Source organism: Aedes albopictus, chromosome 3 (genome assembly GCF_035046485.1).
Source record: "Aedes albopictus strain Foshan chromosome 3, AalbF5, whole genome shotgun sequence".
In the NCBI taxonomy this organism is placed as follows: domain Eukaryota; kingdom Metazoa; phylum Arthropoda; class Insecta; order Diptera; family Culicidae; genus Aedes; species Aedes albopictus.
In genome coordinates, this window is record NC_085138.1 from 408867712 (window position 1) to 408892838 (window position 25127).

The 25127-nt window shown below is 41.0% G+C and overlaps 1 long non-coding RNA gene across 1 annotated transcript in view; it reads left to right on the plus strand.

Annotated features, from left to right (window-relative positions):
* LOC115254732 (uncharacterized) overlaps positions 1-25127 on the plus strand; it is a 109008-nt gene that overhangs the window by 53828 nt on the left and 30053 nt on the right. The window lies entirely within an intron of this gene.

Consider the following 25127-nt stretch of genomic DNA (forward strand, 5'->3'; position numbering starts at 1 on the left):
AATTCATCTAGGAATGTTTCGTCCAGGGATTCTACCGGGAATTCCTCCAAAGATTCCACTAGGAATTCCTCCAGGTTTCTCCTGGGATTTCCCAGGGACTCCTCTAGGAATTCCCCTAGGGACTACAGCATTCCTCCAAAAATCTCTTCAGGAATTCCTTAAGGATTCTTTAAGGAATTCTTTCAGGCGTTCCTATAGGAATCCCTCCACAAATTTATGTAAGCACTCCTCCAGGAATTCCTCTAGGAATTGCTTCTGAGATTTCTACAGGAATTTTTCCAAGAATTCCTCAAAAGATTACTTCGGGAATTTTTCCTGGGTTTCCTCCCAGAATTTCTCTAGGGATTACTCCAGGAATTCCTTCAGCAATTCATTTTGGGATTCCTCCGGGAATTCTTTCAGGATTTCCTCCAGACAATCCTCCAAAAATTTATCCAGGGGAATGAGGAAATTGATTCCTCCACGATTTTTTCCAGAAATTTCTCCAGGAAACTTTCCAGGGATTCATGTAGGAATTTCTAAAAGGACTCTTCCCGGTATTCCTCTAGAAATTCCTCTAAGAGTTTCTCCAGGAATAACTCAAGGGATTTCTTCAGAAATATCTCCAACGATGCTTCCCAGAGTTCCTCTAGGGATTCCTCCTGGAATGCCGCCAGCAATGCAATCAGGAATTCCTCCAAGAATTTATTCAGTGACACTTCCAAGCATTCCTTCAAAGACCCCCCCAGAGATTCTTTCAAGGTTCACTACAGAAATTCCTCTAGAGATTTTGTCAGAAAATTATCCAAAAGTTTCTTAACTCAAGGATTTTTCCAAGTATTCTATTATTTGAGAGTTCTCCGGAAAGACCCTTCAGAAATTCTCACAGAAATACTTCGAGGGTTTCCTCCAGCAATAGTTTCATAGATTTTATGAGAATACCTTCAAGAATTCTTCCAAGAATCCTTCCGAGAATATGTCAATTGACCCTGATTATATGAGTATATAAAAATGTCTTTAGGGAAATTCCGGCAAGGATGCACTCGGAGCAATACAACTGAAGGTTTATTCTTAAAGGAATACAGATCAAGGATATTCCAATATTGCTAACAAGCTTAGAGGTCATCCATAAGTACGTCACGGTCCCAGGATGAAAAGAGGGAGGGGGGTTGTGAAAGTGTGACAAACAATGTATTGAGGAGTCATGGAAGACATTATGTAGACATCTTCAAACTATGTTCTACTGAAAAAAAAGTTTAAAGGACATCATTGCAAAAATCCTGGGTTAGTCCTTAAAAAAGTTCGTAATTTCCAAAAAAGATTAGCCATGTTTTCTTGCGAAAGTAGATATTAACCTTCATCCAGCCAACGTACATTTTCCACCTTCTGAAAAGCACAAAAATGGTCATAACTTTTTGGTTCTTCGATGGATTTTGATGAAATTTTCACAACTTCCCGAAAAACTCTTCTAGTTTATGCTGCCGGGGACATCGGTGCCTGGTTCACATGGTTCCAGAGTTATTCCGGATTGTGTTGGGGTACTAAAATTGGCCACATACTTTGCGCAATACCACCCCCCCCCCCCGGAAATTTCCCCAGGGTTGTTTCTCTAGGACTTCCATCAGGAATTTCTTCAGGAATTCCTTCGGCAGTTTCTGCAAGAACTCTTCTGGGAATTTTTCCTGGGATTCCTCCGGACTTTTTTTCCAAGATTTTCTCCGAAAATTTCACTGAGAATTTCCCCAGAATCGTCCATGAGTGCCTCCGAGAATTCCTTCATGAACTCCTCCGGGAATTTCTTTAGGAATTCCTCCGGAATGTTCTGTAGGAATTCCTCCAAGAATTTCTTTATGAATTTCTTCGGGAATTTTCCTAGGAGTTTCTCCAGGAATGTTTCCGGGATGTAGGTTTTATTTTTCAAAGAAATCCTCTGGGAATTTTTCCAGGAATCTTTTCAGGAAGTCTTCCGTGATTTTTTTCTCACAAAACCCTCAAGAATTCTCCCGGAATTACTCTAGGACTTTCTTTACGAATACTTCCGGAAATTTATTCTGTAATTCCTCCGGGAATTTATTCTGTAATTCCTCCGGGAATTTCTCCAGGAATTTATTCCGAGAATTTCTCCAGGAATTTCTCCAGAAAATCCTCTTCCAGGAATTCCTCCGGGGACTCTTCTGAAAAATTCCTCCGGGAAATTCCTGGAAGAATCTCTGCAGGAATCCCCTGTGGGAATACCTGGAGGAATCCCCGAGAGAATTCCTGGAGAAATACCCGAAAGTCTTCCTGCAGGAAGACTTCCTGGAGATATTCCTAGAGGATTTTTTTTTTTGAAAAAAAAAACATAAGTTTTCCTGGCGGATTTCCTGAAGAAATTCTCGAAGGAATTCCCGGAGACATTCCCGGAGATATTCCTGGAGGAACTCCTAGAAAAATTCTCGGAGAAATCCAGCCTGGAGAAACTTTTGAAAGAATTCTTGAGGAAAATCCTGGAGCAATTCATGGAGTAATTCCCGGAGGAACTCTTCTGGGAAAATTCTCTGAGAAAATCCGGAGGAATTTCTGGAGAAATTCCCAGAAGAATTCCTGAGGAAATTACCGAAGGAATTCCTGAAGGAATCTCCGCAGGAGTTCCTGATGTGGGTCCTAGTGGAAATCCTGGACAAATTTCCGGAAGAATTCCCGGAGACACTTCCAGAGGAATTCCTAGAGAATTTCCTGGAGAAATTCCTGTAGACATTCCCGGAAGAAAAAACTGAGTAATATTTTGGGGTGACAAATTTTGTCTGCAGGGAGTCAAAGACGGTGTAGTAAATAACCTAGCGAAGAAATCACGAATCAAAGACTCAACTATCAGACAGTTTTTAGCTTGCTGAAGAACTTTGTTGAAGACGGTATCATTCTATCTTATCAGGATTCTGAGATATAGAAGTTTGAAGATTTTTGACCCTGGCGCCACCTAGCAAACGATTCTCGAACCAAAGACGCCATTGCCAGATAGTTCTTAGACTGCTGAACAACTTTGCTGAAAACGGCATGCTTGTACCTCATTAGGGTATCGGGATATACGTGTTTGAATTTTTCAGACGCAATGCGCCACCTAGCGGATAAATATCAAAGTAAAGACTTTACAATCAGATAGTTCTGAGCTTGCTGAAGAATTTAGCCGAATACAGTATCATTCTATCTTATCAGGTTTCTGAGATATGAGGGTTTGAACATTGTTGACATGACACTGGCACCGCCTAGCGGCCGAATCGCGAACCAAAGTCGCCGTTGCCAGTTAGTTATTAACCTGCTGAACAACTTCGCCGAAGACACTTCACTTCTACCTCATCGGGATCTTGAGATATACGTTGCGCAAAGTATGTGGCCAATTTTGGTACTCCAAGACAATCCGGAATAACTCCGGAACCATGTGAACCAGGCACCCATGTCCCCGGCAGCATAAACTAGAAGAGTTTTTCGGGAAGTTGTGAAAATTTCATCAAAATCCATCGAAAAACAAAAAAGTTATGACCATTTTTGTGCTTTTCTGAAGGTGGAAAATGTACGTTGGCTGGATGAAGGTTACCAAAAAATATTGTGAGCTCCAGAAGAAACAATGCACTAGTAAAGACACGTTTTAAGGAGAGAATAACAATGGAACATTCTCGAAAATCAAGAATGTAGTTTTCTCATGCATATTCCATTGAAAATATCTCAAAAACGATCAGCTAACTCCATTGGCCCATAGAAACACGTTGATCGTTTTTTGCCTTTCTCGTACACTAAGTGAACTGGAAAGGCTATATCTTCACTCCAAAAATGACGTTTTGATAGAAGGCCCGGAGAGTCGAGTCACATATACTAATCAACTCAGCTCGGGCGAATTGAGGTGATGTCTCTGTGTGTGTGTGTGTGTGTGTGTGTGTGTGTGTGTGTGTGTGTGTGTGTGTGTGTGTGTGTGTGTGTGTGTGTGTGTGTGTGTGTGTGTGTGTGTGTGTGTGTGTGTGTGTTTGTGTGTGTGTGTGTGTGTGTGAGTGTGTGTGTGTGTGTATGTGTGTGTGTGTGTGAGTGTGTGTGTGTGTGTGTGTGTGTGTGTGTGTGTGTGTGTGTGTGTGTGTGTGTGTGTGTGTGTGTGTGTGTGTGTGTGTGTGTTTTTTTTTTTTTTTCCTCCCAACCTCCCGAGCAGAGAAAACCGATTGGAAAAACTCTGCTACACCTTGTCGCCTCGATCCCCCTGGTACCACTGATGCGACTGCTTCAGGGGGGGCAATGCGCTCATGCGCTCTTCTTCTTCTGTGCTCATGCACATTTTGTCGCTTCTAAATTTGTTATTCTAATCTTTTTAGTGTTCGTACCTAACCTATCGCCATTCAGCGACACAGTTGGTACAAACATACACCAAATTTGTTATTCTAATGCCGTCCGTGTGCCATTTAGCACTCCGGCTTTTCGCGCACGACTCGGATAGTCCCCGACGGTGGATCTACCCTATCCGACGAAGAGTTCCTCGACACTGAAACTTCTTCCGTTACCGATACTTCCCAGGCTGGTGCCAAGGTCGGTTCTGAGATTCCGGTTGGAGACTGGCTTCCGGTTCACAGGCGCCCTGACGACCAAGCACCGGTGCTTTTTCGCGGTCTACTCGGTCTAGTCCCCGGCGGTGGACGGACCTAGCCTACTCCGACAGAGAAAGACCCCGACGGTGGAAGTTCTCTCGACACCGATGTTTTCAACCCGACCAGTAAGGTGCCGAAGTCGGCCCGGCGATTCCGGTTGGTCGTGTGTGTGTGTGTGTGTGTGTGTGTGTGTGTGTGTGTGTGTGTGTGTGTGTGTGTGTGTGTGTGTGTGTGTGTGTGTGTGTGTGTGTGTGTGTGTGTGTGTGTGTGTGTGTGTGTGTGTGTGTGTGTGTGTGTGTGTGTGTGTGTGTGTGTGTGTGTGTGTGTGTGTGTGTGTGTGTGTGTGTGTGTGTGTGTGTGTGTGTACGAACAAACTCACTTCACTTTTTGGCAGTAAATCTCAATCGATTTAAAGACCGATGGTTCATTCGAAGGGGAATCTGGTCCCATTGTTTCCTATTGAAAATGGTTCGGATCGGTTCAGCCATTCCGGAGTTATGGCCATTTAGGTGTTCCGGAGATAGTGTTCTGGAACCGGTTTCGGGTGTCCCGCCGGAATAGGTCAAATATAAAAGTGAACCAAAGCCATGTATGCGACTCATCAAACTGCGGCCTTTTCGATATCCTGATGATCGGAAAGCGAGAAAATTGTATCCAACCATATCTGAACCGCTTGTGTTCCGGAACCGGTTCCGGGTCTCCCACAGGAAGTGGCCAAATATAAAGTGGACCAAACACATGTATGCGACTTATCAAACTGCCGCTTTGTCGATATCCTGATGAACGCAAAGCGGAAGAATAGTCTCCGACCATATCTGAACGACTTGTGTTCCGGAGCCGGTTCCGGGTGTCCCGCCGACCTTTTTTCAACGTATTGTAAAAATACAGCAGCGTGACTGCAGAAGGATTAAATAAAGCTTTTAGAATATGATATTGTTATATTCAATTTCATAGTGTTGCGTTCAGTTATAAAATCTAGCAGGTATAAATTTTTAAAATGTGCCCGCTACCCCAGATTTTAAATTTTAAAATGTTGTATGGAGTGTGGACTCTGGCCAAACCCCTCCCCTCTCCCCAAAAAGTGTACGTGATTTATAAATAGTCCCTAGTGTCAAACATTATGTATTTCTCATGTGGAACTTGTTTTGATCCTATTTTCATCGCAAACGAACGTCACAAATCGGTTTACCTTGGTGAAACCCACCTATATTCACTATACATTACACAGCGTAACAAAAAATAACCTTTTGTCTGTCTCAAGAGCAAACTTATGTGTCTCCGAAGGATTTTGGGCCGCTGAATCCGAATCCGGGCTCAGATTTGCTCTAACACGTCACAATTTTGAGCTATACCTCAATTTATAGAGCAAAATATGCGATTTTGGGCTTTTTTGACTGCAAGCCATTAAGTATGGAAATATTTTTTTTAAGCAATCAAAAGGTTAATTGGTCAATTAACATCTAAATTAACGACTCATGCAAAATATTTCGTTTTACCAAATCGAATTTGATAGTTTTAAGCGATTTATGTTAGGAACGATATTTCCCATACAAGTCACCCTCCAGAAGTTGCATGCAAGTTTCCATACTAACATAAAATGCTTAAATCTATCAAATTTGATTAGGTAAAACGAAATATTTTGTATGAGTCGTTAATTTAGATGTTTTTTGACCAATTAACCTTTTGATTACTTAAAAAAAATATTGCCTTGCTTAATGGCTTGCAGTCAAAAAAGCCCAAAATCGCATATTTTGCCCCATAAATTGAGGTATAGCTCAAAATTGTGACGTGTTAGAGCAAATCTGAGCCCGGATTCGGATTCAGCGGCCCAAAATCCTTCGGAGACACATAAGTTTGCTCTTGAGACAAAAAAAATGTTGCGCTGTGTTATTCACGCAATCATCATCACTTTTAGCCGATGCGATGTGACGCGATGCCCAACTGCACGGCGGCGTAGGTAAACCGCACTGCCACGCGATTGCCACGCTCATTTTATGGAAGAAACCAATTTTCTGAATTACGTAAATGTCAAAAACTTTCCGAACGATATCGGACCAGCTCTGTGCACTACACCACCGTACGGTTGAGGCCAAACCGCCGCGCTATATTTGCTTTGCTTTCTCATACAATATACAAAACCATGCCCAAAAGCGTCAAAGCTGGGCCACCACACCGTCGCGCCGCGCCGACCTATGACGACGACGACAACGGCGGAGACGACGACGCTTGCATTCAACCATCATCATCCACTTCTCGTACCTACCTAGATATATTGTGGGGGTCGCTTGTTGGCCACCGCCGCCGCCACGCCGCGAGGGCTCCATAAGCAGCGTGGGAAAAATGGTATCGCCAAACTCGTCACCGCCTCTGCACCGGAGTTGTTTGGTACTTATCGTGTGCTGGGCCTCCTACAAGACGAAAGTAGTGGAGCTACCAAGACTATATGTAATGCCAAAGCTTCAAAGAGAAATATGGTTGTGGCAGCTGGCCTTTGTGGTGCGCATAGTGATGAATTGGGGTTTCTAGCGATATCTGGGAAACTGCATTTTCCGAATGTGCTTGCAAAACTGAACCCAAATCCATTTTTTTGGAATTGAACCCCTAGAAGAGTCTCGTACTGAGTCGAATTTTGGTATCAAAATACACTGGAGTCATCGTTGTACAGGAGTCCCCACTGTACCAAGCCAATACTGAAGTTTATGCGGAGCTTATGCCCGCAAGAAGCACACGCGTAGGTAATCGATCTATTGATTTCCCAATCTCGCGTTCGGTGGAGTTCGAGGCTGTCGCATGGATTGGGTTCACCAGAAGATGTCGCACACGTGCGACCTATGAAAAGGACGAGGACAATCGGACGAGTTTTCCTTTTACTCAACAGCTTTTCTCTGTCTTGAAGCTCTCTCCACCCGTTCGATGGATCAACCATGTTGCTCTCTCCTAATCATGCAAAGTGCATTTTTTTCACAGCAAAAGTGCGAAATGATGGCATGGAATTTGCTTCGGGATGATGTGTAATCAACTAGTTATTAGGTACTGTTTAGAGGAAAGTATTACAGAACGAACCGACTCGAACGAATTTTATCCAATGTGAAGGAACGTAATTCATTGACAATGTTTTTGGGACTTTTATAACGAAACAACATTTTACCAGTTCTGCATAAAAGGTTCATTCCGGATCACTCTCATATACAGAATAGGTGAGATCGATCTTTATGACCAATCCGGATAATGGCGTAATCCACGGCCATAATCCGGTAAAATGACGTATATGCCAATTTTCTTATTTTGATCTCTACGTCTACGACGATAACTACGAAAACCACACTGTACATCGGCATCATTGCTGCCCTTGCGTCAGCTTACCAGATTAGGCCAGTACGATCGAGGAAACTACTCGGGTAGTGTACCCAATCTAACAGTAACGAGTATGTACCACCGCTACTCCACCCAGGGTACAGTAGTGCGGTAAAACTACCCCCGTGCAATTACATCGCTCGTTGTCGAATGTTTTCGCGTGATAATTGCGAATGCGAATTGTGTGATGATGGGTTCAACACGTTCAACAGTACCTATATGCAATTGTGAACTTATGAAGCTTCACTACATTTGGAGAGCTTTTGGATCCTAAGAATCTCGACATCTCATGTTTTCCCTACTGACATCATTCACATGTCTACACCCAAGATGACGAACAATTCAAATATTGTTGTAAATGTTATAAAAAACCCAGATTAATCCACCAAGTGGTGAAAATACCTTTCTCGTCAAATATGGACTCATGATCCGGGCCGAAGTATTCTTGAGTCCTGACAATACTGGATTTCTTGCGTCACACGTATGAGTTTGGTTCAATTTATATCTGACCAAATCCAGCGGGACACACTGAACCGGCTCTGGAGCATTGCCAGTACAGTCAACTTTCGCTCGTTGAACTAAGCTCTTAGTTGAACTAAGCTTGTTCAGCTGTCAAATAATCTCTAACAATAGAGATTCATGGCTACCAACCTCGACAAATTGTGCTTCACGTCAAAAGATGACATTTAACTTCGTTTCAACTGGGCTATAGCGCACTTAACGGGCGCCTAGTTAAAACGAAGCCAACCTAAACATAGCCCAACGAACGAAAGTTGACTGTAATCTAAAATGTAGTTTGAGAAAGTTTTCTTGCTAACTGTTCATCAGATCATTGAAAAGGCCGTGATGTGATGTATCGCATGCATGGGTTTGGTAACATCTGAGAACTCCCGGTGGGACACCCGGAACCGGTTCAGGAATACTATCGGTAGTTTTAAATGCAGTCTGAGTCCATTCATATATTGCAAAAAATGCCTTGGTTTGCTGTATTGCATGCATGAGGTTGGTTCACTTTTTCATCTCATTACTTCCGACAAGACTTCTGGAACCGGTTCCAAGACACTATGTTCTTGCTAATTGTTCATTTGGGTTGTCGAAAAAGCCGCTATTTCATGTGCCATGGCTCACTGTTACGTTTGACCTGTTCCGGCGGGACACCTGAGACCGATTCAAAGACTGTGCTGATTGTATCAAATATAGTAAGAGATGCTTAAGGTTCACCAGGTTACACAAAGAGCCACGATTTTATTGCATGGATGAGTTTGTTTCAAATTTACATTTGACCACCTTCGGTGGGACACCCAGAACCGGTTCCAGGACACTACCGGTTGTCCCGAAAATGGTCTAAGACTATTTTCTCATAAACTGTCATTAGATTATCAAAATCGCTGCTATTTAATGTACCGCTTGCAAGGGCTTTATTTAATTTCACATTTGACCACTTCCAGCGAGGCAGCCGGAACTGGTTCCGGGACTATACCGATTGTCTTCAATATGATCTGAGACTACCCAGCCAACCACATATCGTAAATCATTGTGTGGAAAAAATCGTATATTATCATATATTGAATCAGAATTGTATAATAATATGTATATTTGTTGACAATGATTGCGTAATATCGTATTTCATGCCAAATTAAATTTCAATTGCGATTTTGTTTCATATAGTCATCTCCGATCATAAAAGGTGCGAGATACTATCGGTAGGATCGCACAGAATCGGATAGAATCGTGAAAAAACATGCTTTCTTAGTGTCAAGCTGCAAGTTCGCTAGCATCGTATATATGATTTCTTTGAATCGTGTAAATCGTCGCTTCATATCGCATGTGAATCTGCTAAATCGAGCTTGCTACCTAAAGGTATGATGAAAATCGGTGAAATCGTATACAACTGCAAGTTCGCTAGCATCGTATATATGATTTCTTTGAATCGTGTAAATCGTCGCTTCATATCGCATGTGAATCTGCTAAATCGAGCTTGCTACCTAAAGGTATGATGAAAATCGGTGAAATCGTATACAACTATAACAATGTTGTATATTGATCGTTTGCGTCACACTTGCGTCGTATACGAAGTGAATGAAATCGTAGAAATCGTATATTCATTTTTACAGTCGCATATGATTGTTAATGCACTTTATATAGTCGAATCTAAATCTCGAAAATCGTAAATGGTTTTGTTTACATATTTGTATGATGGAGAAAAATAAAAAATGTTATTCATCACAAATTTGTATTTTTGTTGTTGTTAACATATTCCAACCATGGTATGGTAGCAATAATTTCAACCAAATATATAGGGTTTCATACTAGTAGATGACTTACAATAAGTGATGTATGGATTCCAACAACGATGTGAACTCTGGGCCTCTTGCACGGCACCACTTCTGGTGCCACTCAATGCACAACAACAACGCTCCCACCACAAGTCTCGCACCGTATCATACTAATTTTCATTCGTTTCATGCAATTCACTTTGAACTCTCTATTTTCAACTTGGCAATATAGCCAATAGAAATAACGCGCAGTTCTCAATCAAAGGACCTAGGTTCGATTCCCACTGAACACCAATTGTTTTTTTTTTTATTTGAAAATCTTGAGTCGTATATTGGTAATCTCAATCGTAATAAGATCATGCATAATCGTATATTAAGACGGATAAAATCGGCGAAATCGTAGAAATTTTTCGAGAAATCGTAAATTATGATGGATGGAATGGCAGTAATCGTATATATGTTTCGATATGGCCTCCATTTTAGTATGTATATGCCTGTTTCGTGCATTGAATACGATTTCTTTGGTGCCATATATGTGTGACTATTTCAGTTGCAATTTCGATATAGCAACCAAATTGCTGGCTGGGTAGTTTCTTGCTAACTGTTCATTAGATTTCCTAAACAGCCGCGAATTGATATGTCGCTTGCAGAATATGGATATCTGTTCAATCGAACAATTCCGACAGGACACCCGGAGCTGGTTTTGGAACACTACCGGTAGTCTTTAATGTGGTCTGAGGATATTTTCCAGCTGACCTTTTATCAGGCTATCGAAAAAGCCGCTATTTTATGTGCCGCATGCATGCGTTTGGCTGGCTTCTACATTTGGCCACTTCCGGTGAGACACCCGGAACCGGTTCCGCAATACTACCGATTGTCCCAAATATGGTCTAAAACTAGTTTCTTACTAGTCGTTCATCAAGTTATCGAAAAAGCCGGGATTTGGTGTTTCGCATGCATGGGTTTTGTTCACTTTTATATTTGGCCTCTTCCAGCGGGACACTCGGAACAAGTTCCAAAACACTACCGGTTCAGATATGGTCTGAGACCACACTTTTACGAAACGCTTATCAGGTAATCGAAAAAGCCGCTTATTGATGTGTCGCATGCATGGATTTGGTTCATTGTTATATTTGGCCTCTTCCGACGGGACACCCGAAACCGGGTCCGGAACACTACCACTTCAGATACGGTCTGAGACAATTGTCCTGCTTACCGTTCTTCAGGTTATCGAAATTGACGTGGTTTGATGTGTCGCATGCATGGATTTGAAGCATTTTAATATTTGGCCCCTTTCTGGGGCACCGGTCCGGAACACCCAAATAAGGCAATAACTCCGGAACGGCTGGACCGATCCAAACCATTTTCAATGGGACCAGATTCCCCGTCGAATGAACCAATGGTCATCAAAATCGGCTGAGGTTTAATGCTAAAAACTTATGTGAGTTTATTTTGTACACACACATACACACATACGCACACACACACACACACACACACACACACACACACACACACACACACACACACACACACACACACACACACACACACACACACACACACACACACACACACACACACACACACAGACATCACCTCAATTCGTCGAGCTGAGTCGATTGGTATATGTGACTCGACCCTCCGGGCCTTCTTTCAAAAAGACACTTTTTGAGTGAACATATAGCCTTTCCAGTACACTTGGTGTACGAGAAAGGCAAAAACAAACCAATAATATTTCACAAAAAGGCACTTGAGTCGAAAGATAACTGACAAACATTTCAATGTTTGTTGAGCAAATACTCGAAAAATATTGATATTTTTTTAAATACATTTTTTTTTATTCTTTTTGAATACAGTTTATTGTTTAATAATATGGAACGAACTCACCGATAAGTATCCATACAAAAGTCCAGTGATTATTTTCTTCTAATTGACGTGGACGTAACAGCATCTTGCCACAGACTGGAATCGTGGAAGCGAATCACATTAAAACTGCTCCGGATCGAAGTACGACAAACAAGAAACAAAGTGGTATCATCGAGGTTACGCCAAGATACTCACTAAGTGAAAAGCACTCAGAGCAACAGAAGTCCTTTAATTAGTTATCCTTTCAGAAAGTTTTTGAAAGTTCCTCAAGAAAATTATCGAAGGATGCATTTGAAAACTATGCATGGATATCTGCAGAAAGTCATCCAAAAATCCTGCAGCTATTCTTTCCAAAAATCTTCCAGGAAATTTGGAAGAACTTGTCCAAGAATGCTTTCAGCAGTTTCTGTTTAAACGGCTTCAATAATTCTTCCATTGATTCCTTTAGAAATTATCAGTTTCCTTTACTTTAAAATTTTCTTATTTTAGAAGTTTCTGGATATTGCCTCAGAAATTAACGTTGCTATTTTTTTATGTAAAATGTTCCATATATTCCTTTAAAAATTGCTACATGGAAACCTTTAGAAAATACGCCAGGAAGTATTTTCCGAATGCTTTCCAAGGATTTTTTTTCAAAACCAAAACTTTGAACAAATCAAAAGTTCCTCCAGAAATTACCCCAAGGATTTTGTTAGAAAATCTTTCATAGACTCCTTCAGAAATTCTTCCCAAGCTTTATTTATAAATTGTTCCAGGGATTATTTTCGGAATTTCCCTTTAGATTGAGATTTCCCCCATAAATTTGTGAAAGGACTCCAAGAAGTCCAATAGAAATCTTCTATGGATATCTTCCTGAATTGATTCTTTCAGAATTGTGTCTTAAAATCAAACAGGGTTTGTTTCAGAAACTCCATCAAAGAAAATTTTCCAGGGATCTCTTTAAATATTTTCAGATTTTTTTACACGAATTCTTTCAGGTAGATTTCCATGGGTTCCTTCTGAAACTTTATCAAGAATTACTTTAGAAATTCTTCTTGTTTACAAAATTTTGGGATTCGTTTATAGAATTATTCGGAAATTTATCCAGGGATTTCCTCAGAACTTTCTACAGGGATTCCTTTGCAATTTCTTTCGAAGATTCTTACATAAATGCTTCCCGTGGTTTCTTTAGAGAATTTTTCAGAGGTTCCTTCAGAGACTCGATCAGGTATTTCTGATAAAGTCCACCAAAAAGTTATTCAGGATTTGCTTTTGGAATTCCATTGAAAATACCCGCACAAATGTGCTCATGCCGGGCCCGTGGCGTAGTGGCTACACGTTTACTCCGTAAGTGGATGGTCATGGGTTCGATCCCAACCCCGGCGCTTGCAATTTTTCGGTAGTTGCTCTTCCCCCCGAGAGCGGCTGACACTTGACCCTCTTCTGCGCATATGCTCTAACGGATCTGGAAGCATGGATATCGGCTAACGGCAACTCATAATGGACCCCCAATCGCACTGGAAAAAGAATAAGAGCCAACATCCCCGTGCTCATCATGCTACCATGGACACTATGGACAGGGTAGAAAAGTGACAGCAGCGCAAAGGCAATCAGTTCGACATAGTAGAATTAGAATAGATTACATTTAGGCGCTGTACGAAATGTATGTGCATTGTGCAACTATCAATTGGAATCGCTCACGCAGTACCGTAGTGGACAGAATAACAGTAAATTAGGTTAAGTGGTTGAAGAATACAAAAAAATATGCCCAGGATTTTTTTCAGGGATCCATCCAGAAATCCTGCAGGAATTCCTCCATAGTTTGTTTTTTTTTTCCTATTATTCCTCCATGTTTTTATTGTGAATTTTAGCTTAGGCTAATTCTTCACACAATATTCCTCGGCAATATTCCTTATCGGCTGTTCGAGCCCGTATGAAGTTGATCATCAATATTACCTTTTTTTTTCTCGATCAGCCGAGATAGCTGTGTAGTGTCGGTAGCGATTGTCTCAATTGGCTAAGAATAACACTACGGATTGCCTGTTCCGGTGGTAAGAGTCCACCAACAGGTGACCCCCAATTCATGGTGTCATGCGGCTTTATGCTTACCGTGCCTAGGAATGAATGGCTAGGGGGGTCTAATAAAAACCTACAGGGGATAGACAAAATGATCGGGACAGGCAAAATTTTCAATTTTCAAAAAATGTTTAAATAGCTGTAACTTTTCGAAAAGTGCACCAAATATTTTCAAATTTTTACTGTAAGTTCCTCAACTAGCTGTGTATCAGTGGACAAAATTTGGAAAAGATCGGACAATTCTTCACGAAGTTATAAAGATTTTTGAAAAAGGTAAAATTATCCGACAGCTCACTTTGAGCTGTTATATCTCGGGATTCAATGAACCGAATGTAATGAAATTTTGACTATTTATGACTTATATAATGAGCTATGAAAAACCATTGACTTAACTTAATATTCTTAACACGGAAGAAAATTATTACGATTAGATTATTTTTCTAATAAAACACCAAATTATCCAAAACATCATCATCGTTTCAAAATTCAAGATGCAAATTATAGTTCATTTAGTTTCCCTCTAATTGACTTATATATAAATGCGTTTTGAAGGAAAGTAACAACATAACCGCCAATAAATTGAAAAAGTTATGGGATGCATATTAAAAATAGACCAATTTACTAAAAAATCGTGAAAAAAATAAAACCGCTATAACTTTTTCGCTTGTTAAAAATTTCAAGTTAAGTTAAATGTTTCCCAGAGTTCATTATATAAGTCATGAATGGTCAAAATTCCATTGCAATCGGTTCATTGAATCCGGAGATATAACAGCTCAAAGTTGGCTATCGGATAATTTCATCTTTTTCAAAAATCTTTATAACTTCGTGAAGAATTGTCCGATCTTTTCCAAATTGTGTCCACTGATGCACAACTAGTTGGAAAACTCACAGTAAAAATTTGAGAATATTTGATGCACTTTTCGAAAAGTTACAGCTAGTCGAACATTTTTTGGAAAGTGAAAATTTTACCTGTCCCGATCATTTTGTCTATCCCCTGTAACCGCAAATGGAACATGGGGAGTACCAGGGCGCCCTCCACAGTATGTTGCCCTTACTGCGCTAACCGGAGCAATAGTGCACAGGACTTTGTGTTTCTCTGAGACAATCAGCTGCCCTTCTTTAGTCTCACTAGAGGCGGGATTATGAAGATGATGTTAATTAGTTTAAATTTTCACCTATATAGTTTCGCGTTATTAGATTTATACAGTGTACTCTGTGTATCCTCGCCTTTGACGTTTTCCAATCGATACCGATCTGGTTTTATTGCTGCTGTTCTTTGTTGTGCTGTTATTGCGAAGAGTTTAATCTTACCTAGTTTGGGTAGTGGCTACGGTTAGGATAGCTCAGATCAAACTTCAGCATAAAAGAACAGCAACGATCAATCTTTGCAGACTTATGCAAAATGGTACAGCCCAAGTGGCCTTGGTACAAGAACCTTATTTTCGTAAGGGAAATTTTTATCTAGGAAACCTTGTGAACCCGGTTTTTGCTACTTTCAGTAAACATGAAATGGCAAACTCGCGTGTCATGCCTCGAACCTGTGTGCTTGTTAACAAAGCAATCGTTGCTACACTCATCTCTGAACTAACCACCAGAGATGTATGATGCATCAGTTGGAAACTTCAACAGGAAATACGTATATAGTTCGGTTTATTTACCGCATGACGAACCATTCCCTACGGATGCTTTCAAACACGTCATCGCATCCTGCACTTCAAAAGGCCTTCCGCTAATTGTTGGCAGTGATGCTAATGCTCACCATGTCATCTGGGGCAGTTCAGACATTAACTTGAGAGGCTCCAGTATGATGGAGTACCTACTTAAGTAGTACAGATCTTGCATTACTTAACATAGGCGACCGCCCGACCTACATGGTATCTGCTAGAGAGGAAGTGTTAGACATACCGTTTTGCTCTAGTCGAATTAGTCACGAGCTGACCAATTGGCATGTGTCAGATGAAGAATCTTTATCTGATCATCGCTACATCTTGTTTGAACATGTGAATGCTACTTCGCAAACTTTGCGTTTCAGGAACCCCTGGTCAACCAGCTGGGATCTCTTTACCGATTTGGTTGCAGCCAAATTTTATGGATACTCACCATCCATTGACACTCCAAGTGATTTAGATGATGCCGTTGATACTACAACGGCCTTCATAATGGAAGCTTTTGAAGAAGCTTGTTCTCTGCGGTCTGTGAAGACCATAAGTGGAAACCCTCGGTGTAATCCTGATCTGACGAAGCTCAGGAAAAAATGTAGAAACAGTTGGAACAGACGACTTTCGGTTGGATCGGAGGCTTTCAGGTCGGCTCGCAAGGCCTACCAGAAATCTCTTCCGTCTGCTGAACGATCCGGCTGGAAAAACCTTTGTACAAATGTTTCCAGTCTGAGTGAAGCCAGTCGGTTGAACAAAATCCTTGTAAAATCTAAGGATTTTCAATTGAACGAACTTCGTTTGCCAAATTATGATTTCACTTCCTCTGATGAGGTAGTTTTGGAATGTTTATTCAGTACACACTTCCCCGGATGTGTGAATATTACATCTTCGGATGAACCTGATGTCTTTTCTTGTAGTTATGATTCTTTAGCTTCGGCACGGAGTATCATAACTTTAGAATCGATTGAATGGGCACTTAGCTTTGCTCCTTTCAAATCTCCTGGGGCAGATGGGATTTATCCTATTTTGCTACAGAAGGGATTTGATTATTTCAAACATGTTTTGAAAAAAAAACTACTTGTTCGCAGTTTTGCTACATGGTATATTCCCAAATCCTGGCGGGATATTACTGTGAAGTTTATTCCGAAAGTGGGTCGCGCGTCGTATGAAGAAGCAAAGAGCTTCAGACCTATCAGTTTGCCTTCTTTTCTTCTGAAATGCTTAGAACGCATAGTCGATCATCACATCCGTGATGTTCATCTGGCCAATGTGCCTCTTCATGTGAACCAACATGCTTACCAATCTGGAAAGTCCACTGTGACTCTTTTACACAAAGTTGTTTACGATATCGACGAGGCATTCGCTAAAAAGCAGTCTTGTCTGGGTATTTTCCTAGATATCGAGGGTGCCTTTGACAATGTACCTTTCGATGCTGTATTGGAAGCCGCACGGAGTCATGGTATATCTCCAATGATTTCCAATTGGATTCATCAAATGCTCAAAAACCGATATCTCTTCTCGACATTAAATTGTAAAATTGAGTGTTTGTGGATGCCCCCAAGGGGGAGTCTTATCATCGCTTTTGTGGAATCTCCTAGCAGATACGCTATTGAGGCAACTCAATAATAGCGGTTTTCCTACTTATGATTTTGCCGACGACTACCTAGGTTGTTAGTTGGTATGTGTATCACCACCCTTTTCGACCTGATGCAAAGCGCCCTTCAGGTAGCTGAGGGTTGGTGTCGCCAATATGGCCTTTTGGTAAATCCGAGTATAACAACTATTGTTATTTTCACGGAAAAGAGAAACCGTAATGGCGTTCGACCTTTGCGTCTCTTTTATTCTGAAATCGACGTGACTGAACAGGTAAAGTACGTTGGAGTCATTCTTGATTCCAAGCTTTCCTGTACACCTCACATTGAGTTCAGAATCGAGAAAGCTTGTATGGCCTTCGGGCAATGCCGGTGAAGCTTTGGTACAACTTGGGGTCTAAAACCCAAGTATACCAAATGGATCTACACAACTGTTGTTCGGCCAATATTGGCCTATGGATGTCTTGTGTGATGGCAAAAGGGCGAAGTGAGAGTGGTCCAATCAAAATTAGGCCATCTCCAAAGGATGTGCTTAATGGCGATGTATGGAGTGTTCTCTTCAACTCCCACGGCGGCCCTCGTAGTTCTCTTTGACGTTTCCCCTCTACACATTCATCTCAAACAAGAAGAACTTTCTTGCACTTACCGTCTACGGGTACTCGGCCTATTAGAGGAAACTCCTGTGAACCGCACATCAATACACACCTCGTTGTTTCCACTTTTGATGAATTGGGGGCAAAGTTGTCCTTTCGCCAAGTGATCTTACTATTGCTTGTAATTTTCCATATAGGACATTTTCCAATGAAATTCCCTTCCCGGGAAGAGTGGACATCTGGATATCTGGAAAGAAGTATTTCAGACGGCATCGTATGTTACACTGGTGGCTCCCTTCTCGAAGGTCGAGCAGGTGCTGGTGTTTATTCTAGTGATCTAAGGCTGCATCAGACTTATTCACTTGGTAGACACTGCACCGTTTTTCATGCCGAAATCTTTGCTCTTATGTGCGGAGTGCAATCAGCACTTCAGCAGCACGTAATGGGCAAAGTAATATACTTCTGTTCAGATAGTCAGGCTGCTATTAAAGCACTTGCTTCGGCTAACTTCAGATTCACACCTGGGCTGCCACTCAGCACAAACAATACTGGCATAGTTTAGAGTCATGTCGTCAAACCAAATTGTATTGTACTGAGCCATCTCCAAGGGTGGCGAATTATCTTACAAATCTGTCAAAGCATTCTGCATTCTGATCAAAGCATTAACTGGTCACTGCCGACTCAGCTATCACATGGCGAATATTCAGCAAGCTGATTCATTTGCATGTGGTAGCTGTGAATCCGATTATGGAACTTCGTATCATTTGATATGTAACTGCCCAGTTTTTGCGCAACTGCGTTTCCAAGTATTCGGTAAACACTTATTAAGTTGAAACTGACTTAAGAAACCTGAACCTTCAGAATGTTCTGTTGTTCTTGACCCGCTGTGATAAAGAGCTATAGGCTCTCTTTACGCTTTATGCGTTATTACAGTGCTCTTTTCAGGACGTTGTTTGAACCAATTGTGGTACGCTTATGCGTTAGAGCCCTCTTCTAGGGTATCTCTTTCTATTTCCCTACCTGTCCCTATCCCCTTACTAACCTTACCGGTCAGATCAAGACCTGCGTGTCCTCTGCTGTACATAGGACTCGTCTCCATTCTACTCGGTCCATGACTATGTGTCTCCAATTCCGCACTCTGCGTAGGACCCGCAGATCGTCCTCCACTTGATCGACCCACCTAGCTCGCTTCGCACCACGTCTTCTGGTGTCGGTCGGATGACTATCGAGTACCATTTTAATCGGGTTGCTATCCGACATCCTGATGACGTGACCCGCCCACCGTAACCTCCTGATTTTCGCGATGTGGACTATGGTTGGTTCTCTCAGCAGCTGATACAGTTCGAGGTTCATTCGCCTTTTCCAAGTCCCGTCTTCCATCTGCACTCCGCCGTAGATGGTTCGCAACATCTTCCGTTCGAAAACTCCAATTGCGCGTTGGTCCTCTGCACGTAGAGTCCATGCTTCGTGTCCATAGAGAACTACCCGCCTAATCAGCGTTTTGTAGATAGTTAACATTGTGTGACGGCGAACTTTGTTCGATCGTAGAGTTCTGCGGAGTCCAAAGTACGCTCGATGTTGTGGCAGGCCTCTCTGAATTTCTCTGCTAGTGTTGTTGTCGGCCATCAGTAAGCCCAAGTACACGAATTCTTCAACTGCGTCGATTTCATCACCGTCCATATAAATTCGGGGTGGTAGGCGCGGTAATTCCTCCCTGGAGCCCTTTGTCATCATGTACTTTGTCTTCGACACATTAATGACTAACACGATTCAACTGGCTTCATTTTTTGGTCGGATGAACGTTTCCGCCATCGTCTCAAATTTGTGAGCTATAATATCAATATCATCAGCGAAACCAAGCAGCTGAACCAGACTTCGTGAAAATCGTTCCACTCGTGTTTATTCACGCTCTCCTTATCACACCCTCTAAAGCAATGTTGAACAGCAAGCACGAAAGACCATCACCTTGCCGCAATCCTCTGCGAGATTTGAAGGGACTAGAGACTATCCCTGATACTCGAACTACGCACATCACTCGATCCATCATCGCCTTGATCAATCGTATCAGTTTATCCGGGAATCCGTATCTGTGCATAATCTGCCATGCCTGGTCACGATCAATTGTATTGTACGCCGATTTGAAATCGATGAACTAGTGATATGTGGGCACGTTGTATTCGCGGCATTTATGCAGCACCTTGTGGATGGCGGATATCAGGTCCGTTGTTACGCTTTCACCCATGAATCCAAAATGAATTCGTAATGCCCCTGAAACCCTTGAACGTCCCTGAATCTCCCGAAGGTCCTCTGCTGTAGTGCTGTAGTCCATTGATGTAGTGTGGCACCCGATTCAGATCTTCCGCCAATTACCAACACCTCCGCACTGTGCTAAATATGGACTCCAATTTGGACTCAATTGGAACTTTTCTCTCTGCCTTGAGGTGACGAATCGTCCCCGATCGTTGTCATCTTCACGCGCGAGAGAAACTGCCAAATGAATTAATAAGCATGGATCGTGTTCGATTCGGGATAAAAATAGCCAGAGACTAGCCGTACGTCTGCCCGTCCCGCCCGGCTATTCGTCTGTCACAACCTTTTATCACCTGCTCTGCTCGATTATAATACACATGTGATAGCCATGATATTATGGCTATAACATGGCTACTTGTGTGATAATGGCAATCGGCGCGGCAGCGCCAGCGCTTGCTAGCTGACTGGAATACCAGACTGTTAATGCGATTGTCTACGGCCGGCCGGCATCTGTTTCCGGACTCGAATTTGTCGCAAAACCCAAAATAAAACAAAGATTACCTTCAAAATTTGTAACTGCCTCAGTCAGCAAGTTTTAAATTTTCAAAAAAGTTTCTTTACTGTAAACAAACTTCAAATTCCCACAGTTCCAGCCGCTTATTAAAATGTAGCTAACGGCTCAGCCATCAAGCAGCAGCAACAACTCCACCAACAATGTATTTATTATTATGATTATTTCAGCATTTCTTGCCTCAACGTTGTCGTCGTCTCAGACGTTGTTGTTGGTCGGTATGAAGCTGACTGGAGCTACGGTTCCTCTGGCCCTGGTCGACCGTCGTCAGTCACGTCACCGTGGTGAAGACCTTGTTCGATTGAACTCTGGTTCGTACGTTCGTTCGTTCGCGGCAACCAACCAACAACTCGTCGCAAGTGTGCGTCCATTGATTACTTTGGCGAAAAATTAGCGCCTATCCAAGATTTGAAAGCGATCTCTAAAACTCATGTTAACTATCAGCGTCAGGTTTCCACTTTCAAAATGGGTCGTCATTTATGGACGCTCTCGAAGTCGCGAGTCAATTCTTTCTTTCTGTTTGTTTGCTTGCCCGACACGGCACGCAGTCTGTATTAAAAGCTCGTCGCATGTGGAATATTGATTTCCTTCCAGTTAGCTAGCTTTTCAGCCAGCCAGCAGCTGCTGACTGGAGTGCATAGACTGGGACTCTTTTCTTGCTTTTTGGTAACTTCTGTACTACATTCATGAGTTTACAATTCATATGTTTATGTACTAGATATTTCTACTTAAATTCGTTTCGTACATATAAAAAATATATTTACGTAAAAACTAGTGCATTGAGCTGAAAAAAGTTGAATTTTGTCCAATTTTGGAGAGCTTCGCCCCCCCAACTACGTCACAAGTTGGCGCCTATGAATGCACTATCAGACCTAATCGAATTTCAATAGAAATAATGACTATTTAGTCTTGCCTTAACAAAATGTTTGTTGAGATCATTATAACCCACACATTTTATGATATATGAAAGGAGATTTGCCATATAAAAACCAATAGCATGAAACGAGCTCACCAAAGTAAGATGTATTAGGGTCGCACAACCATTATAATCTATAGATCACTAGTTATGATCGTAGATTCTATGAGCTATACTCAAGAGAGCTCTATGGGACCCTTAAACATGTAATTGAACTAAAGAAAGCTAGAAACCAGAACGCGTTGCAACGAGCGAACGGCCGCTGTATTTCAGATGTTTCATCAAAGATTCTTACCGTTGTTTTTTCAGTAATTCTTAAAGATATTCTTGCAGGAAATTGTTCAGAGGTTCCTAGGGCTATTCTTCCCAAATTCTTATCGATTCCTTCACAAATTCAGATTTGTTTTTGCATGAAGGCTCTCTGCATTTTTTGTCGGATCTCCTCGAGTGATTGCTTCAGGGTTTCTACTGTATAAACCTCCAAAGTTCTTTTCAGAAACCTCTCCGCGATTTTCTTAGGCATTTCTTCAGAAATTCCTCTAGAAAATTTTTAGGGATTCTGCTAGAAGTTCCTCCCGAGAAGTTTCCCAGAAGATCCTCAGTTACTCCTTCTGGAGTTGCATCATAAACTTCTCTTGAGATTTACTGAAACATTTTTCAGTGATTCTTTCAGAAATTGTTTCGGGGACTCTTCAGGACTCTTCAGAGACTCTTCTAGCAATTCTTTCAGAAATCACTTTATTTCTTGTCGTTTCTCTAGGAAAATCTGAAGAAATTCTTCTTGGAATTACTGCAAAGCATTCTTCAACTTTCCAAGCATTCCTTCGACAAAAAAATCAATTTCTTTGGAAATTTCTTTTGATAATTCCTTTAAGAATTTTTTTCAGATTTGTATTAAATTCCTAAAATTTAATACCTCCAAAAATTTCACGGATTAGCTTCAGGGATTGTTGTCCACCAATACTTTCCAGCCGTTTTGCAGGAAATTCTCATAAGGATTCCTCCAGAAGTATCTCCAGAAGATCTTCCAGGTTTTGCCTATAGGAATCCCTTTTCATATTTATTGAGAGATTTATTTTTTTTTGTCTGTATTAACGAGATTTTAAACCCTAGGCTAGTTCATCTCGGGACCCACGTTTTACTTCCCTTCCGAAGGAAGAACCCACTTTTTGTGAGTATGTCGGGAGTGGGATTCGATCCCAGGTCCTCGGCGTGAGAAGATTTATTCAAAAATTCCTCCAGTACCTTTAAATGCATTTTCTGCATTAATTTCTGTAGAAGCTTTTTCACGGATTTCTTTAGAAAATTTAAAAATTTCTTCTTGGAATTGCCGGTTGAATCTCTAAGGATTCCTTTAGAAATTTCTTCTGGGAACCCTTGAAGAATTTCTTCAGTTTTCTTATGTAATTTTACCAAATACTTCTGTGAAAATCCGTGGAGGAATATCTGAAGGTTTGCCTGGGGGAATTTCCAAAGGAATCACAGGAGATATTTATGAAGAAAAAAAATTCTAAAAGGGACCTTTAACAGATTTCTTCAATTACCCCTGATGAACTTACCAAGGGATTCCTGAAAATTCTTTGTAAATTTATAAATAAATTGCTGAAAAAAAAATCCATGGAAAATTTTCTGAAAAAAAAACTCTTGCTTACTTCATGATGGCATTATAACTTCTGAAGGAGTCTCAGGACATATTTCTGAAGAAATTCTTGAATAGTTTAACCCTTATGTGGCCGACAGGGTACCCGGGTACCCAGCGCTCATTTAAAAAACGGGGTAGAAAAAAGCAAAAAAAAATGTCGAGCACATAACGGTTAAGGCTTGGAGAAATTTCTGAAGAAATTCTGAGAAATTTCTGAAGAAATTAGCTTCTATCTAATTCCTGTTGAAATCCATAGAGGTATTAAAAGAAATACTTTTACTGATATCTGAAACATTCGCAGGAAAACTTCTGAAGGAATTCTAGAAGGAGTTGCTTAAAAATTTTTGGGCTTGGTGATCTAGTGGCTACCGCTTCTGATTAGTATGCAGAAGGTCCTGGGTTCAATCCCTGTCCCGTCCCTTTCCTCATACTTTGTATCATTCTATATTCTCTCTAGCTCCTATTTATCTACATCTACAACTTATGTAAAATCATATGTTCATAGCAATTGCTAGAACCAGAAACGGCTGAAGAGCCGTTACACTTCCTTCCAAACTTTCGTAACACAGTGTCAACCTATCTATTAGATAACGCATAAGAGTTATGTAATCAAAGCGAACTGTTCCACACATCTTCAAAATAATAAAACACACAATTCTATCACCTTACGCCTGGCATCCACGCACCAATGTGTGAACCCTTTGCCAACAATATCCCACCAACACTCCGACATCCGCTTGATTTTGTGCAGACGCAGAGGTATATTCGATCTGATGTGGATACAAACGATTGCAATCTGCACTTCCTTCCCCTTTCCCACATTCACCTGCAACCTGACGTGACAAGCGTCATTGTCGTCTAAAAATAGATGATCACCAACACCCACACACTGATGATGCCTGCAAGTCCCCGGCAGATATCTCATTGGTTCCTTGTGTAAGTGTAGCTGGTCTGGCGATACTGGAGTAGCATCTACCGGCGGTCAATCAAGCTCAAGCTCAATTTCTCTAGAAAATCTTCCACATACCCCTTCAGAAATTCTATCAAAACTTCCATAAGAACTACTTCCAACAGTTCTTTATGAGATTCTTCCATAAATTTGTCCAAAGGTTTCTCCAAAAGTCTTCCATGGATTTTTTCGCTATTGTTCCAACGATTTCTCCATAAATTACTTCTGGAACTCAGTCCTTAAATCAACGCAATCAACTCCAGCGTTTTCTTCTAGAAAGCCCTTCCAGGGATTCTTGAAGTAATTTCTCTATGACTTCTTTCAGATACTCCCTCAAAAATTTCTCCTTTTTTTTAGGTACCCGAGCAGAGGAGAATATCAAATTCATAATAACAGAATCATATAGCCTGTTTTTATATCATAATTTGTTATTATTAGCTTATCAAATTATTTCTTTTTTATAACATGTTTTGTTGGGCAATCTTATTTTGTTATGATCAAGTTTTTGAAATTCATCCACTAAATAACATTTCAATAATATACTTTGTTGTAGAGCTAGTCTTGTTATTATTCTACTATTGAAAATGTACAAGTATTTGTTGTGTTATACTAAGTTTTCAAATTCAGAATCATTGTTAATAAGTTGTTATTGAACCTAACAAAACATGTTATTAAATTGGTCTTGCAGGAACATTTTTTTTTATTATTTTTGTTATTTTGCCGCTTATGACACACAAGTTTATAACATAATAAGATATGTTAATAACATAAACAATACTGACTCCATTATACAGTTATTATGCCAAAATAACACCTTTTGTT